The sequence below is a fragment of the Artibeus jamaicensis genome, unplaced genomic scaffold (genome assembly GCF_021234435.1).
Source record: "Artibeus jamaicensis isolate MK-2021 breed Jamaican fruit bat unplaced genomic scaffold, CSHL_Jam_final contig_519, whole genome shotgun sequence".
Lineage (NCBI taxonomy): Eukaryota > Metazoa > Chordata > Mammalia > Chiroptera > Phyllostomidae > Artibeus > Artibeus jamaicensis.
In genome coordinates this window covers 52907650-52922464 of record NW_026521871.1, presented here as the reverse complement: position 1 = coordinate 52922464, position 14815 = coordinate 52907650, and positions in this window count along the sequence as shown.

The following is a 14815-nucleotide window of genomic DNA, read 5'->3' as shown; positions in this document are numbered from 1 at the left end:
CGCTGCGCTTGGGTGCTGGGCCGTGTCTGCCGACCATCTTTGTTCCTTCCTCTCTCCTTCCCTCCTTCCTTCCCATTGCCACGCCCCCCTCTTCCCCGCTATGCTGCACCTCAAACACCCATCCCACTCTGACCTGGGTACCATAACTTCCATTCATTTACAACTATCCACCCTCCCCCTCCTCCCTTCTCTCTTCAGCCATCACAAGGGTCGGACTTTGAGGGAGGAGGTTGTTTTTTCCCAGAAAAGCTTTGCTCTGCGGGTTGCAGGGGGCCTCGTGGAGGATCACTCCTGACGCCCCCGAGCAAGGGCAGCACTTGGGGGTGCCGAGGGGAGGGGCCGACCTGGAAAGGCCCAACCACAGGCAGTCCCCCACGTCGGGGTCTGTCCGTAAAGAGACTTTTCAGTGGCGTAGGCCATACACTCAGAGACTTGAGTCAGGGTTTGCGGCGAGGGGGGAGTCATGGCAAATGCACACCTTTGTGTGATCACCACCCGGCTCAAGGGAGAAAACTCAGCGGGCAGTGTCCTGAAGCCCCCACCAATCACCTTCGTGCCTCTCGGCCCAGGAGTTGCCCCTCTCCCATCCTGTGACATCACAGGCCGATTTGGCCTGTTCTGGAGCTTTCTATAAATGTGGTGATGTGGGAGGCGCTCCCTGTGTCCGTCCCCTTTTGCTCAGGATTATCGATGCAGTCATACTGATACAGGGTGCAGCCGAGAGGGGGCCCCAAACAGGGATTTGGAGGCTCCAGAACTCGAGGTGTCCAGGAAATATTAGAAAGATATATAGGATGTCCTCTCCCCCCCCCCCCCCCCAGGTGTGAGCTGGGGAAGGGACACGTGGAGCAGGATATGCAGAGCCATTTTGTACAACAGCTTTGCAGCTAACCTCTGGCCTGGTCATTTAACATATCTATAACCTTTAACTGGTTGTATGGATATGTTAAATAGCTGTGGCCATGCTCTGAGCCAGGGGGATGGAAGTGACTTCCACCCAAGATATAACTGGGGGGCAGCTCCCCCTGGTTACAGCGTGAGAGCTTGGAGAAGATTGGCTCCATGACGTGGGGCCACACCTGCCCAGACTCACGATGGCAGCCCAGTAAACCTGGGATAATACAGGAATGCTGGCAGGTGTAACTGGTTGTAGGAGGAGTTGGAAATGGGGCTGCAGAGGAAGGTTGGCGCGGGGATTTAAATGCAGGCTCGGCAGCCGTGCCAGGAGGGAACCATGCGGTTTTGCCAGAGTGGGGACCCCCATAGCTTTGGGGTGCTCCCTTTGGCCACTTGGCTCATAGAGCAGGAGAGACTTTTTCTGGAAGAAAAAGGGTATAAGGACTCCCACCAGTGGGCCATGAGAAGGTGCCACATGGCTTTGGACTAACTGAAGATTCTGGTGACGACACAGCTGATGGTGCCGGGAGCCTGAATCACAGATATCTACTACTATTCCTGAGATACGGTACCCAGATTAGGGCTGAGGGAGAAGGAAGGACTGAGTGCGTCTGTGAGCGTCCTAAGGGATTTTGATATCTTAATGAAGACATTAGGTCACTACTTTAAGTCTGTATAGCTTTAAATGAACATATCCTTTCCTTTCCACAAATCTCTGGCATTGAGAGACGTCTTTCCTCCAGTGGTGGGCATAGCGAACCCAGTGGGGGGGTCCTTTCGGTAACAGTGTATCGTACCCGCCAGGGCCCTGTTCTGCAACGACACTGCACCGGGCAGTAGCACGTGGCTCCTTCTCATTGGTCTGTTTGCTTCCTTGTCCCAGCACCCGCCCACCATGAAGACACCTTCTGGCTGTTTGTGGGCAGCACACCTATGAACATTCCTGTTTACGTTTTTGGTGCACACACACTTCTGTTGGGTGTGTACCGAGCGAGGTGTCACCTGGTCCCAGGCGGAGCGGTGTGGGACCTGGCTCATCGGGGCTCCTGAGAACCAGCTGTCAGATCACCGGGGATTTGAACAATCTAGCGCCTCTCGGACCTTCTCCCCCTGCATTCCTGCGGCTCTCAAGGTGACTCACGCCTATTGCCTGTGTGTGGTAGGGACACTGTATAGTGTCACATTACTCCTCTCCTCCTAAATCCAAATCTGGTGATGTCCATCCATGCCGGTCATGTGGAGACGGCCCGGCGGAGGGTTTCCTACCTTGGGAATTGGCTGGGGTGGGGGCCTGGGGGCATGTCCACTGGCAGATGGGTCCCTGCTTTCCAGGTCTCCTGTCCTTTAAAGCTTCAGGCTCCTGGCCCTCCTGGAAGGAAGCCTGGGCTGGGCTGTCCCCTGGAGCAGATGCCCAGTTTGAGGAAGCTCTGCTTTTTTCTAGAGGCCTCTCTCACAGGTGTAATTCCCACATCTTTTGCGTCACTGCTCTGATGAATGTCAATAAATTCCTTGGCGTGCTGACATTTGCGGGCAGCAGAGTGGCCTTTGGGATGGCAAATATTGTCCAGAACGCACACAAACCCTCCCGTGGCTTGTGAATGCACCCATTGTTCTCCCTGCAGCCAGGGCCAACGCTTCCTCCTGCTCCTCTCACGGAGAGGCTGTGCTGGGTGTGGTCAGTGGTCCACCAGAAATGAAACTGTGTCATGGAAGTCGCAGAGGCAGGTTCTGTGGCAGACGTGGTCTGCACAGAGAAAAGCTCCGGCCTCCCCGAGCTCACGTGCCAAGAAGGAACTACTGTGTCCTCAAGGGCGCCCTGGAACCGAGGGCTTGCACAGGGCACGGCCTGCGCTCCACCCCCACAGGCGAGGGGTGGAGGGCAGGGGTGGAAAGGTCAGAGCAGGGCTTGAAGGGCTCGTTAGGGAAGCTGTGGGGTCCTAGAGTCCCCAAATGTGAGAACATGCACAGTGACAATGCAGAGTATTTCACGAGCCCGTGGAGTTAGACACAGTGTTCTGTGTAACTAGGCATCAGCCTTATCCTGGGGAGAGAACGGACCCATGGTCCGAAAAAGAATTTGAAACAAAGTGTCAGACCTGCACCTTTGACACCTGTAGTACTGGTGACACTCTTGGTGGCAGCAAGTTAGGGAGCTTTGTGTCTCACTATCCACCTGGAGGCCCAAGGCTCTGTTGATCTGGTGGGGTCCAGAATGAGACGTCCGGTCTACCCCCTCCCGGTGTTTCACCCACAGTCTTCCCCCTCCCGGTGTTTCACCCACAGTCTTCCCCCTCCCGGTGTTTCACCCACAGTCTTCCCCCTCCTGGTGTTTCACCCACAGTCTTCCCCATCTCCATCAATACAAGCCCTTGCTTCTGGCCTCGCAGGACAAGCACCTTGGCACCATCCTCCACTCCTGACCTTCACGCCCAGCATCCCTCGGGGCTGTAAGCAAATCCCTACGGCTCCACCTGTAAGACACGTCTAGGCGCCCGTCCCTCTCCCACGTCCCCACTGCTGCGCCCCAGACTAAGCCGTTTCATCTTTCCCCTGGATTCTTGCTGAACCCGCAAACTGTCTGTCTTCTCCTCCCTTGCCCCCATCTCTCTCTCTATTCTCAGTGCCCTCCAATACCTCCTACTCCCCCAGAGTAAAGACGGGAGTTCTTCCAGCTGCCCACAGGGCCCCCAATTCCTGGTGCCTCTAACTCCCCCCTCGGTTATTTGGTTCCAGCCAAGCCAACCTTGTACAGGTTGCTGGAAGAGCCTAAGGTGAAGGAGTGGGGGGCTTTCCCTCTCCCCTCCAGAGCTGCCGCAGGTGGGAGGCAGACTCCCTCCCCCATCATCAGGTCTTTCACGCCTTTTCCTGGACATTTTCTTCTCCCCTGTGGCGGTAACTCCCCATCTCCTTGCCTGTTGTCCTTGGGGGAGGGACCAAGTCTGACTCGTGTGGATGATCCCAGCACCGGATGAGGGCCTGGCCCAGGGTAAATGCTCCATGAGGATGTTTTCAGTTGAAGTGAGCTCCCTACCCCATCCCCCCACACAGCGAGGAGCCAGAAGCCCGATTCTGTGTGGCCCTACCAGGGTAGGTCTGGGCAGGCCACATGCCCCCTTTGGGCTTGGAGATGTCATTTGTAAAATGGTGTCAAAGGAAACATTCAAGCCCTGGCTGGTATAGCTCAGTGGATTGAGCGTGGGCCTGCAAACCAAAAGATCTCGGTTCGATTCCCAGTCAGGGCACATACCTGGGTTGCAGGCCAGTTCCCAGAGGGGGACACATGAGAGGCAACCATACATTGATGTTTCTCTCCCTCTCTCCTTCCTTTCCCCTCTAAGGATAAATAAATAAAATCTTAAAAAAAAAAAGGAAACATTTAGCTCTGAGGCTGATTTTTTTTGGGTCAAATTATTTCATTGGAGCAACCTCAAGCTAGAATATTTCCAAATATCCTGGAAATCGCTCACTTCCCTGCCCCTTCCCTTCATTTCCAAACTGCCATCAGCTTCTGCTTCGTCTACCAGTCCACAGGCTTTGCCCCCACTTCCTCATTCCCCGAGCCATCTTCTCCTTTTACTCCCCGGCTCCCGCCTCTGGCAGCCATGTGGCCTCCTGTCGCTGCTTCCTCAACAGGCTGCCCCCTCCCCTGTCACCAGGGATGAACCAGCTGGGCCGGGACTCTCCCCGTGGTCCCTCGCATCCTCTGTGGCCCCTGCCATTGCCCACTGATAGGCAGAGCCCATCACCTGCCCTTAGGCACCAACATAGTGACCTGCAGCTCTCGGGGAAGTGACTACATGGCCACATGGGCTCTGGGAAGGCGCCCCTGCAGCCCAGGGGGCTTTGGGGGTGGGGGAAGGAACGGCTGCAGATCAGGGAAGGACCGACAGGTGGGGGGCAGTGAGCTGGGAGACCAGTTAGGCTGCTGGGAGGGGAAGTTTGAGGGTCGGTGGGGCTGAGAGGAGAGGGTGGGGCGGTGAGGGAGATGGGAGAGGCAGCGGGAGGACACAGACAGAGACACTGAGGCTGACAGGTGACGTAATTCCCCCAGATCTGGGAGGCGGGTAAGAGGCAGAGCTGAGTTCAGACTCCCAGGTCTGCGGTCGTTTTTACTCCCGTCACCACCTCTGCGTTTTAGGGCCTCCACCTATCTAGTGGCTGATGGAGGGGACAAGGGACTCACCTGGAAAGGGGAGTGGCCTTGGGTGGGAAGCAGTGAACCGAGGGCAGAGGAGCACAGGGCCGGGGAGGGAAATGGGGGGAAAAGGTGATTTGGAGACTCTATAAAGAATTCCTTTAAGTCAAGAAAAAAACCCCAAAACACTGACCAAGCAATTAAAAACTGGGTGAACGACACAAGCAGCTGCATGAACAAAGAGGGTACCCCAATGCCCCCCTCCCCACTCCCCAAAATGAAAGGGTGCTCAGCTTCACAAGGCACCAGGGAAAGCTCAAATTAAAACTGCAATGCAGCGTCACTGCTCCCTCAGCAGAATGGCTCAGACAACCAGGCAGAGAGTCCCAAGTGCTGGCAAGGGCACGCAGCCACCAGGGCGCTCGCCCTGTCGGTGGGCATTTGTCTGTTTACGGCAGTGATAGCCCCGCACCAAAAGAATCGCCCACGTGTCAGCTGCTGAGAGGAAAAGTTATTATTTAGTATATTCACGCAAAGAAAGAGCACATAGCAATGAACACATGAGAACTATTTCTCTATGGGCCGATGTGGGAGAACCTCCTAAATAAAATTTCGAACCAAAGAAATCAGATACATTTTATACTGTTCCATTTATAAAAACCTGAAACACTGGAAACAAATACATTGTGTGAGATGTTAGGGCAGTGGTGTGGGGTGGTGATGGGAAGGAGGCACGTGGGGGCTTCTGGGGGCCGGGGACGGTCTGGTTCTTGAATTGGGAGCTGTTTTCTAGAGAGAGTTCAGGTTTTTGAAATCCATCACACTGTCCACTTATGATTTGTACATGCGTTACGTTATGGAAGCTTTCACTTCAATAAAAAGTTCGCTTTGAAAAGCTGAGGCTTCACCAGGCTGAGAGGCATTTACACACACACACACACACACACACACGTGTGTGTGTGTGTGTGTGTGTGTGTGTATATATATAATAGTTTTAAAAATTATTTTATTGTTGTTCGATTACAGTTGTCTGCATTTTCCTCCCACCAAGTTTTTAAAAAACAAAATATAAGGCTGGCGTGGCATTTAGAAATAAATCAGTGCAATTCATCACAAAGGAAAAAAAACAAATGATTAGGTCAGTAGAGGCTGAAATTCAACATTCATTTACGTTAAAAACTAGCACTGATGGGAAATGCCTCAATTCCCAGACATTCGATGGGGAGGGGGAGAAGCTCTCTGAGCTGGGCTCCACGTTCCCCGCACCCCTCAGCGCCGCACCTCAAGTCTCTCCCAGTGCAGGACGGTGGGAAAAACGAAGTGAAGCTTCCCTCCTCTTGCTGTATTTGCGGAAATTCCCAAGTAATTAGAATTAATAAGTGAGTTTAATGAGGCTGCAAGGTATCAGGATAACATGCCAAGTAGCTTGTATTTCTAATACTAGGGATTATTAGAAACTGAAATAGGAAATGAAAAAAAGAGATGACCTGACGAACATGTTGAGTGAAAGAAATCAGCTACAAAGAACACATTGTATAATTCCATGTACCTAGAGTTCAGATATTGGCAAAATGAACTCCAGCTTTAGAAATCAGGAGGGCGGTTGAAGTGGGTGGCGGGGAGAGGGGGCCGGTTTGAGCGCAGGGGTGAGGGGCCCCTGAACTTCGGCGATATTTTCTTTTTTGACCCAGGTGGTGCTTCGCCTGAGTGTTTGGGATCATTTGTTAAATTACACGCTTATGTGTTTGCACTGCTCTGTATGAGTCATTAAAAAGGTTTGCAAAAAGGCTATTTGGCCAGCTGGAGTTAGGTGACCCTTAACGGTCTGCTGTCTGCGGCTAGATCAAACCACCACGAGGTCCGAGGACAGCCCTTCACAGGGGCAGGGCCAAGAGGCGCAGGACAGGGTGTGGGGGGGACAATAAGAAAGTGATCTCTTCTCACAGGAGTTCACCCAGACAGTAATGAGTGCTCCCCACCACACCCCGCAGCTGGCACACACTCACACCTGTGTTTCTCAAACACGTTGGCTTGGCTGACCTGGATGCTTATTCAGAGTCCTGATTTCTGAGTCGTGGGAGAAACTCAGACTATTTTCCTCCCCTCCCCTCCCCTCCCCTCCCCTCCCCTCCCTCCCCTCCCTCCCCTCCCCTCCCCTCCCCTCCCTCCCCTCCCTCCCCTCCCCTCCCCTCCCCTCCCCTCCCCCTCCCTCCCCTCCCCTCCCCTCCCCTCCCTCCCCTCCCTCCCCTCCCTCCCTCCCTCCCCTCCCCTCCCCTCCCCTCCCCTCCCCTCCCCTCCCCTCCCCTCCCCTCTTCTCTTTTAAAATAGACATTATCTTAATGGAATAGTAACTCCCCTCACTAAACACAGCCTATAATAAAATGAGCAGAAAGCGGACTAGACAGTGTGTGGTGGTCAGTGCACAGACGTGGCCGACTGGAGGAGCCTTCGTTCATTCCAGAGGAGGAAGGAGAGGAGATGCGCCAGGGACAGAGTAGAGGGAGAAGGGAGGAGGGGCGAGGGGAGGGCCCTCGGAACCACCGTTAGCCCCGAGGTCTGGAAGGATTCCCTGAGGGAACGGACGCAGCGGGGGAGACAAGAGGTGAGGGGAGCGCTCAGGAGGAGCTCAAGGCTGTTTCGTGACCGTTGAAAAGGTTAAAAAGGAAGGAGTGGGCACGAGAGGCAGGATGAAGGAAGGCAGGGTGTTTGGGCACCAGGTCGCAAGCCATGAGTGAAGGCATTGGAAAGGACACAGAGATGCTGGTGTGTATAGGGAGCAACTGAGAGCCTGGTCCCACCCCTGCGGACAGGGGTGTGGAAAGGACCCCAAGGAGGGACAGGGTCCGGAGAGGGAAGAGGAAGACCTGGAGGAGGGGCAGGAGGGATAAGCAGAGAGAAGCTCTTTGATTGCCAACTTCCCTCTGCAGATGCGGCAGCGTGGGGCAACAGCGCTGTTGGTCCGGAGCCATTGTCTCCGTGCCCCCAGCTTCCCCCTCACCCCCACAAACACCACAGGCTCCAGGGACCTCAAATCTCTTTTCGAAAGGGTCAGCCAGGAGGCTGAACTGTTAGAGTCTCATCCCGAATGGAGTTTTCTGGAAATTGATACTCCCTGGAGAGAGATTTTGCTCAGGATCAAGATCTGCTCAGTGGAGCCAGAAAAGGGGCGTCCTCTCTGCCTGTGTGCTCCGCCCTTCCAACGTGAACACGCAGGCAGTCAAGGATGAGCGGACAGGGTGCTCTGGAGAGAGTTCACTTTCTGTTACTCGCCTGCTGCGTGGCTGTGGAGAGTGTAATGTCAGTGATGGCACGCGCTCTAGGAGTAAAGGGCTCAGTTCACATGCAACACCTCCTAAGGGGACCCGAGCTCCTGCCGCCTTCGCTTCTGATTTCAGCTGAAGGAGAGCGGAGGCAGGAAAGAGGAGGAGAGAATCCAGCGCTGGGAGGAGAGGCGGTGTGTCCCTGGAGAAGACCCACACCTGGAAGGTGCTGGCGGCAGAGGTCCTGGGCTGCTAAGGACCCCTCTGGGGTCACCTACAAGCCTTTGACTGAAAGCTAGTCCACTAAGATGAGGACGTCTGTGGCCTTGGAAAAGGGTTGCATTAGGGTTTGGGGGGTCTGAGCCCCCGTCTCTGCAGTTCTGACAGCCCATCTATGGGGTGTCCGGTGTGCTCTCTCCTTGTCTTTGGAAGCTGATGTGGCTGTAGGGGAGGAGATGGGCCTTCCAGGAGGAGCAGGTCCCTGCAGGAGGGGACTGGGGGCTGGGGGCTGGAGGAATCTCTTCCCCAGCCTCTCCCTGAACTCCTTGCTGCTGTCCTCACATCGACCTCCTCAGGCCACCAGACAGGCAGGTCCCGCACAGGGCAGGGCAGGGGCCTTCTCTGTTCCATTACACGAGGGCTCAGATTCTGCTCGGCTCCGATGGACCTGCTCCCTGAGGTCAGGGGGAGAGCAGGCTGGCCGGCCTGCTGGGAGGTCTCTGCAGGGCACAGACTGGGGACAAGGAGCATCAGGCACGGACACGTCCCCCCACACACAGTGCTTGAGCCAGAGCTCCAGCCACTCTCATGGGCCAGCTCTGGGAGGATGAGAAGGGAGCCGTCAGTTAGAGTTGTAACCGAAGGACCTTGAGGGGTCGAGGCCTCTCACCCCACTTCTCTCTACACTTGCCTCGTCACAAACCCTCAGTGGGGCTGTCCCCTGGACCAGGCCTTGAACTGGGCCGGGAGGGTCCTGAAGGGGGTCAGCCGTGGTCTGCTTCCTCCTGCAGCTCTGAGTCAGGGGCCGGGTGCGGGGAGAAGAGGCGGTCGGTGAGCACAAAGACTGACAGAGGCAGGTCAGCCAGGGTCCGAGCAGGCTCCCGTGGAGGGGCGTCCATGACACCTGTAGGCACGCATGTATAAGAGGGCGAGAGAAAGAGAGGGCAGGAGGCAGGGATTAGAGGCGGAGACATGGAGAAGGGGCGAGAGGGCAGGACAGGGTAGGACGGAACACTCTAGAAAACATGGGCAGGCGGGGGCGGCCACTGCTCTGCTGGAGGGAGGGGCGGTGGGAGAACAGCCCTGCGCCGTCTCTGCTCCAGGGTGGGCCGGGGCAGGACTCTCGGTGCACACAGCCCCTCCCGCCGCACCAGGAGCCCTCAGATGCTACTTCCCGATCCTCGTTGTACCCTTGTGCCCGCAGAGACCCCGTAGCGGGGCTCAGGAGTGTCGGCAAACGCAGGCTAGAGTTTGTCTGGAGGGAGCCCTGAGCCAGCACTTCAAGCACCAAGTTTTGACTCCGTTGCCTCCCTGACGTGGGCAGCACTGCTATCCCTTTTCTGCATGTGGGGAAACTGAGGCTGAAACTGGTGGAGAGGCTGGCCCTGGTCCACGTGGCTGTTTAGGGTGGGGCGGGTTCAAACCTTGGCATCCAACCATGTATCTCCCCTGAGCCCCCAGCCTGCCAGGTTGTCGAGAGAAGACGTGGACGGAGGGACCAGGAAGGAAAGTTTGCCCAGAGCCCAGCTCAGGGGCTGGACACTCCGGTCCTGGAGGGGCTGAGGAGGCAGCGCCCTGGTGGTGCCCAGGGACGTGGAGGAAGAGGGTGGCTTCTTGCCTCTCTGAGGGCCCAGCTCAAGCGCCTTCCTTGTGAAGGCCACCTGCCTTCCCCGAGCAGGGAGCAGGGAGCAGACGTGGCAGCAAAAGGGGTCAAGTGTCTCTGCCTGGAGGTTTCCCTGGACAGGGACCTCATTCCTTCTGGGAAGATATTTGCATGGCTGGCCCCGCGCCAGACTCTGGGGCTGCCCTGGGGTGGCACCTTCCTGGAAGCCTTCCTGGGCCAGGCCTGCTGCACATTCTTATCTCGGTGGCTGTGGGGATTCGATGCCCGTGGAGATCAGATTTCTGCCAGGAGCACGGGGCGCGTCCCTGGCAGGAGGACGTGAATCTTGCAAATGGGGAAACCTGGGGCGGGTGAGGAGGAGGAAGAGCCCTGTCCGAGGAGACAGGAGCTCATTGTCTCTGCGGGTTTTCTGTAAATTGGGCAACATTTGGCAACAAGCTCTATTTGTTAATAAAGTCACCATTTTCCTGCCTGCCAGTCTTCAGCTGAGCTCCCTCCCCCGGGCACCCATCCGCAGGCACCCACCCAAAGACTCTGCAGGACCTTTGGCTCCATGCGAGGAGCCCACTCAGGGCCAACGGGAAGGACCTGCTCTGGAAATCACGGCCAGCCCAGGGGCGAGAGGAAGGGTGTCCCCTCCGTCCATCTCTTCCTCATTCTTTTTCACTCTCTGCTCTCTCTTCAGGGTGCAGCAAAGGAACGATCAGTAACAATGGGGGATTCCTGGGTGGGGGTCGGGGTCAGTGGCAACTGTAGAGGTCTACGGAGCTGCCATGGACCCCACCGTGTGACTGTGGACAAGCTGCTTTGTCTTGGCCCCTCACCTGGAAAGCAGGTCTAACGGGGCAGTCTGTGTGCTTCTGTAAGAACCAAAGCCACTGCTAACGTGGGGAAAGGGCTGGACGGTGCCTGGTCCGCAAGGGGTCCAGTCCTTGCTGAGATCAAGAATGAAGTCTACCCCGGGGTCTCAGCCTGCCCTGAGCGCTCGGAGAGTGCTGGGCCCTGCGGAAGGGAGCCCGGGTTGGGGGAGACTCGGGGCTCGCCGCTTTGCCCCTGCAGCCCACTCACTGTGCGACCACACGAAGCCCTCCGTTTACCTGTTTTTAGAGCAGAAACAGTGACTTTCTTAAGGCACAGAGCTGTTAGAGTCACCTGAGACGAGAGCTGTGACAGCCCTCTCCCGAGTGAAAAGTGCCATCCCTGTGTTAGGGATTATTACTCTTCTCTCTTCTGGGAGGCCCCCCATCACCACACACTAATAGAGATGCTGCATGCTCCTAAACCATGCCAGACACGGCCAGTGGTGTGCCCCCAGCTGGCTCTCCAGAGGCAAAAATGCCCCGATGTATAGCATCTGCCAATTTCCATGGTGTAAATATACCTGCCATGACTGATTTCGAATTACCAATGGCTTTAACAACACATCACGAAATTTTTAACGTAGAACAGGTGGCTCTCTGCCCAGCCAGTCACCTCACACCACTGGCAAGGGCAGGAAACACGCCCGGGGTCCCCTGTCGGGCAGCCTGGAGCCTTGTGTGAGCGTCTGTCTTGGGAACTCTGTTCCTCCTTTGTCCCACCTGGAGCCGGTTGCGCCCGGAAGTCTCACTGCCTTCCCAAGAGTCCTCTTGGGGTTGGACGCTAGAGGCACCCCTAGAAGGCAGGGGGTGGGGTTTACTGCCTGTCGGTTGGAGGGCTTAGCTTGGGGCAGTCCTTGGGGTGATAAGGGGTCCCTGTAGAAATTTTGGGGGTAGAGACAGACTGGGGGAAGAGTTAGCATCCCTCACCTGCCCGTTAACCAGCTCCTGCCAATTACACAGTTGTGGGTCCACAGCCATCCTCTCCACACTCCGTACAGTCATGTGGTGCCACTGTCTCAGCATTTGGAAACCTGCGTCCCACCTCCCTGCAGGCTGCTCGAGGTCTCGCCCAGCTCCTGCACGCACCCAGCTCTGGGCGGCCGGCACAGCTTGCCCTGGCCGCACTGGTCGTCCGGCTTGACGCACTGTAAGCGGGAGCCTTCACCCGTCTCCTGTCCCTCCTCTGTCTCGCTCATTCATTCATTCAACTAATATTGATCTTCGAGAGCCCGTCACATGCCCAGGGCTAGCTGGCCAGAGGACTTGAGGATGACTCCGAGGCTCTTCATTTGAGGGTTTGGTGGAAAGGGGCCGGGATGTGAGAGACCGGGCAGGGATGGAGGAAGTGCGGGAGTTCTGTTTTCAATGCAGTGGACTTGGCCACTGCGGGAGCCACAGGAGGAGCTGTCTACAGGCACCTGGTGTGGAGCTCGGGGCAGGGGAGGCGATGGGCATCCTTCCAACAGGAGTTCCAGGCCGGAAAGCTCACAGCGACCTGTTGTCGTCCCCCATGGCCAGATGAGCGGTCACTGGTCACTGAGTCCAGGCTTCCAGTCCTTTGCTTGGCTGCTGCTCCCTCTACCTGAACGTTCTCCCCGTAAAAACCACACTTCTTCCTTCAGGCACCCAGGTCAGAGGCTCTTCTTCAAACTTTTCTGGAGCCTCCATAATGGGAACTGGCTGCTCTTTGCTCCTCTGGGTGCCACCTGCCTTGCTTTTCCCAGGTGGCCTGCATGATAGACGTGCTTGACTGTGTCCCCTGCCCCCAGTCCCCCTTGTGTCATGAGCTCCTGATGGCCAGGATGGCCCCCTCTTCTCTGTGTCCCTCATGGCGTCCACCAGTTCTGGTATGAATGAATAAATGAATGAATGTTGATCACAGATTGGTTGAACTTCATTGTCTGGGCAGTTCTACAAGAGCTTCCTCTGTAGACGGCCTTGGGGGGCTGTTCTGCGTGTGTCCAGCTGAGCACATGCCTGCCCTGGGGTCTTCGCATCCCCTGCAGACACAACAGAAAACAGCCTGCCCCGCGGCCGGCCCCAGTCCCGCCTCCGGGGCGCACCTCAGGTTCAGCCCCAGGTTCTCTGCCATCCGACCAACGTGTGCCAGACACGAGAGGGTCTAGGAGCCTCTGCCCTCCCATCCCCACCTATTCCTGGCTTGCACCTGAAGATAGAGTCAGGGGTTGTGAGAGTTCTTAATTCTTCTAGAATCACGGGACAGCGATGCTGAGCTGCTTCTTTAGGGACAAAAGTGCTTCAGCGCTCCTGAGCATTAGTCAACTTTGCATTTCTTCACTCTTTTTGAAAGAGCTTATTGCAATTATTGATGAAAGCCTCTTTTAACGTTGCGATACTGCATTTCCAAACAGGGAGGGACCCTGGCCCTGCCACCTAGAGCCCAGCTGGTGATGCCAGCACCAAGCCCCGGGCCCGGGTCTGTGCCCACAGAGCAGGACCCCTGGTCAGACCCCGCCCCGAGCTGTGGCATGCTCCCTGCCCAGGGTGGAGTCCGGGAGCTTCTGGGAGAGCCTCAAAGACTTGGTGGGGTCTGCGTTTCTAGGGCCGAGGGCCTGCCGAGTGCCCACCCTCAGCAGCGCTGTTCTCAAGGGACCGATGCTCATCTGCTCAGAGAAGCGCAGAGCCAGGACCGGTTTTTCAGGGTTGCGTACTGGCCGGGCTGCCTGGTTGAGAGGATGTGTCCAGGTGGCCTGTGACTCTCCTCCCTGTTTGTGTCTTATATCTTCACTTAGTGTCTCCTGGAGCTAAGGCCACGTCAGTACTCCCAGGGTGGCCTGTCCTTGCTGGGGCCTCCAGCGTGTCCCGCCATGCGCACGGCACCACTGTCCGTGTGACACCTCCCAGAGACGGACGTTCAGTTTGCTCCCAGTCGGTTAACGACGCGCAGGGTGACCCTGGAGGCCCTCATGTGCGAGCGACCGTGCAGTGTGGGCGTGCATTCCCACGACCTGTTCTGGGAAGCAGAATTCTAACTTCAGAGTTTGAAAACAGCTCCCTGAAGTAGGGAGGGAGCTGGTCAGCTCACGTATTGAGGACTAAGTAGGACATTTATCACAATGGGGTTCCATGTCCCACCTCATTCTGTCACAAAACAAGCAAAACGTGGAGTGGAACATCCTTCTTTTTGGCAAAAAGGGGACAGGGAGATGGCCACCGGGGCCTGGGTGGGGACCTTGCCCTCTGAGACCCGTGGCTCTGTTTCCTGGGAGCTGCACTGTGGTCTTGGTAGGGCCAGGAGGGGCCCCGTGGACAGCCCCGGTCAGCCTCTGGGTCAGCTTCTGGGCAGCCGCTGTCGTCTCTTCATCTCTGCAGTGTCCCAGGCTGCCGCCGCCCTCAGGTGAGGCAGTGGGTTCCATGTGTGGCTCCGGGCTGGCTGCGGTGCTGGTGCTGGGGAGGCGGCCCCACCTGCCCTCCCCTGTCCCAGGCACTTTAGACACCCACCTGCCTGCTAAAGGACAGGTCAGGGTCACAGTCAAGGTGATTCACAAATACTCATCTTGGGACGCCTGCTCTGTGTCCCACCCTGGAGGCAGCACTGAGACCAGGGGGCGGACAAAACTCAGGGCTGCAGCTCTCCAGGAGCTTCCAGACTAATGGGAGGGAAAGAACCTTAGAAGGGAGGCAGCCCCTGGGCAGACTTGCCGGGTGGCTGTGGGCTGGGTTTCCTCTGTCTCCAGGTGCTAAGCTGTAAGCCCTGGGCAGGCACCTTTCCTCCCCCCGTCCCCCATCCAGGGATCTTTAGCCTCCAGGAGAAGGATGGGGGAAGGGGGCGACAGGGACGCCTGTTGGGCCACAGGGC